This window comes from Chrysochloris asiatica, unplaced genomic scaffold (genome assembly GCF_000296735.1).
Source record: "Chrysochloris asiatica unplaced genomic scaffold, ChrAsi1.0 scaffold00392, whole genome shotgun sequence".
In the NCBI taxonomy this organism is placed as follows: Eukaryota; Metazoa; Chordata; class Mammalia; order Afrosoricida; family Chrysochloridae; genus Chrysochloris; species Chrysochloris asiatica.
The window spans coordinates 323,188-326,191 of record NW_006408910.1 but is presented as its reverse complement, the minus strand read 5'-3'; the positions used below and the strand labels follow the sequence as shown (position 1 = coordinate 326,191).

The window sequence follows — 3,004 nt, the reverse complement described above, 5'->3', positions numbered from 1 at the left end:
AAGTGACATCTTTGCTCTAAAACACTTTAAAGATGTGTTTTGCAACAGATTTGCTTAATGTAATATGTCTTTTGATTTCTTTACTGCTGCTTCCATGAGTGTTGGTTGTGGACACAAGCAAAATGAAGTTTTTGACAGCTTCAATCAACATTTATCATGATGTTATTTTTTGATCCAGTTGTGAGGAATTTTGTTTTTACATTGAGATGCAATCCATACTGAAGGATGTAATTTTTGGCCTTCATTAGTAGGTATTGCAAGTGCTTTTTGCTTTCAGCAAACAAAGCTGGTGTCATCTGCATATCACAGGTTAATGAGTCTTCCTCCAGTCGTGATGCCATATTATTCTTCATATAATCCAGCTTCTCAGGTTATTTGCTCAGCACAGATTGAACAAGGATGTTGAAAAGATGCAACCCTAGTGCACACCTATCCTAATCTTAATCCATTCAGTTACCTCCTATTCTGTTTGAACAACTGCTTCTTTGTCTATGTGCAGGTTCTTCATGAGTACAATTAAATATTCTGGAATTTCCATTCTTTGCAGCGATAATCATATTTTGTTATGATCCACACAGTTAAAAATTCCTTTGCACAGTAAATACAGTGTAAGTAAATGGTTGTTTTTGGTGGGTCTTTTTTTTGGTATTGTCTGCTTTTTAGCCAAGATCCATCTAATGTCAGCATTGATATCTCTCATTTCGTGCCCTCTTCTGAATACAGCTTGATTTTCTGGCAGCTCCCTGTTGATGTACTGCTGCATCCATTTAAAAATGATCTTCAGCAATATTTTACCTATATGTGATATTAATAGTACTGTTTAATAATTTCCACATTCCATTGGGACACCTTTCCTTAGAATGGGTACAAATAGGGATGTTTTCCAATGTGTTGGCCAGGTAGCTTCCAAATTTCTTGGCATAGATGAGCACCTAGCATTATAAAAGTTTGTTGAAACATTTCCATTTGTATTCGCTCAATTCCTTGTTGTTAAGTGCCATCAAGCAGGTTCTGACTCATGGCAACCCTGTGTAAGGCTTCCAAAGAGTGGCTGGTTGGATTGAACTGTCAGTCTTGTGGCTAGCAGTTCAGTGTTTGTCCTACCATGCCACACCAGGGCAAAATCCTTCAATAGTGCAAGTCAAGGCTCAAATTTCTTAAATTCTTTCAGCTTGAGAAATGCTGAGTATGTTCTTCTATGTTTTTCTAAATGATTAGGTTGTTGTTTCTGTTAAGTGCCATTAGTCTGTTCCAATTCTTAACACTCCTGTATAGGGTTTCCAAAGAGCAGCTTGTGGGTTTGAACTAACGACCTTGTGGTTTGAAGTCCAGTGCTGATCCTACAGCACCACACCTGGTGGGACCATGCAAATAGGGTATAAAGGACTCTTAACTCAGGGATTAGTCAATTTTACCATTCTCCTGGTTTTAAAGGAGCTATTTCAGAATCAGGAACACAGGATCCCAGGACCATCAAGAAAGATCACAAATTGAACACATTCTTTGGACCTCAAAGGTCCCTGTGTAGAGAAGTGGTGGGGCAGAGGCAGCAGTGGCAAGGATAGAAATAACAGGACAGGCTGATAAGGAGTCCGATTCTCCTTTCCCCTTGTGGAGTTGGGGGTCAGAAATGATGAAAATGAGCACCAGTTAGCATTAAAAATGGTCAATTTAGGGGCTGGTGCCAAGGATGAATTGCACATTGTTGAAGCAGAGGCAATGAATTATGAAGCTAGCCTAACTAAAGTCACACTGGCTACTTTGAAAATGTCTGTACAGCCAATGGTCTCCCTTGAGGGCTTTGAAATAACGCCACCAGTGGTCTTACGGCTAAAGTGTGGCTCAAGGCCTGTGCATATTAGTGGACAGCACTTAGTAGCTGTGGAGGAAGATGCAGAGTCAGATGATGAAGAGGAAGAAGTGAAAGTCTTAAGTATGTCAGGAAAGTGGTCTGACCCTTCAAATGGTAAGAACATTCCACAGAAAAAAGTAAAGCTTGCTGTAGATGAAGATGATGATGACAATGATGATGATGATGAAGATGATGATGATGATTTTGATGATGATGAAACTGAAGAAAAAGTTCCAGTGAAGAAATCTATACTGGGCACACCAGCTAAAAATACACAAAAATCAAAACCATTAACACCAAGATCAAAAGGTCAAGAATCCGTCAAAAAACAGGACAACACACCGAAAGGACCAAGTTCTGTAGAAGATATTAAAGCAAAAATACAAGCAATTATAGAAAAAACACAATGAACAGCTCTGGGCACTACTGGTAAAATAAGCCCAGAGACGGGGAGAGGAAAAGGAGAGAAACAAATATAGTCTATATAGAGTATCAACAATCCAGACTGAAGTCTTCTATTTTAATCTCAATCCCCTTTCCTGACTTGCCACACACCCAAGCCCCCTTGTAGGTTGGAAGCAATCTCATTCTTGATTTCCTAAAGCACTTGATTTCCTAAAGCTGTGATTCAGTGAACGTATTATGCTATTATTACTTGCAGATTTACCTCACCTTCTTGACCATGTTTGATAAACTATGTATCTCCCTTGCTGTTCAATAAATATTTGTATAAAAAATAAAAAGAAATGAAATGTTGCAGCTGAGCTGGAGTGGTGGGTGGTTTAAGCTGAATCTTGAGGTCTTATTTAATACAAGGTTTCACTACACTCCCTAGCTGTGAACATTGTTGTCCAATAGAATAAACCTCCTAAGAATAACAAGTTTTTCTGTTGCCTAATCTGTATTTTTCTTTTGGAGAGTAATCTTGAGTATTCCGGAACACTTAATTGTGCTCATGAGGAATCTGTACATGGACCAAGAGGCAGGTGTTCGAACAAAACATGGGAACACTGAATGGTTTAAAATTAAGAAAGGTGTGTGACAAGGTTGTATTCTTTCACCATACTTATTCAACCTGTATGCTGAGCAAATAATCCGAGAAGCTGGGTTCTATGAAGAAAAACGTGGCATCAGGATTGGAAGAAGACTCAT

The 3,004-nt window shown here is 38.8% G+C and overlaps 1 pseudogene; it reads left to right on the top strand.

Moving 5' to 3' along the window:
* The first annotated feature begins 1,635 nt into the window (after positions 1-1,635).
* On the top strand, positions 1,636-2,262 carry LOC102833505 (annotated as a pseudogene).
* Positions 2,263-3,004: the final 742 nt, after the last annotated feature.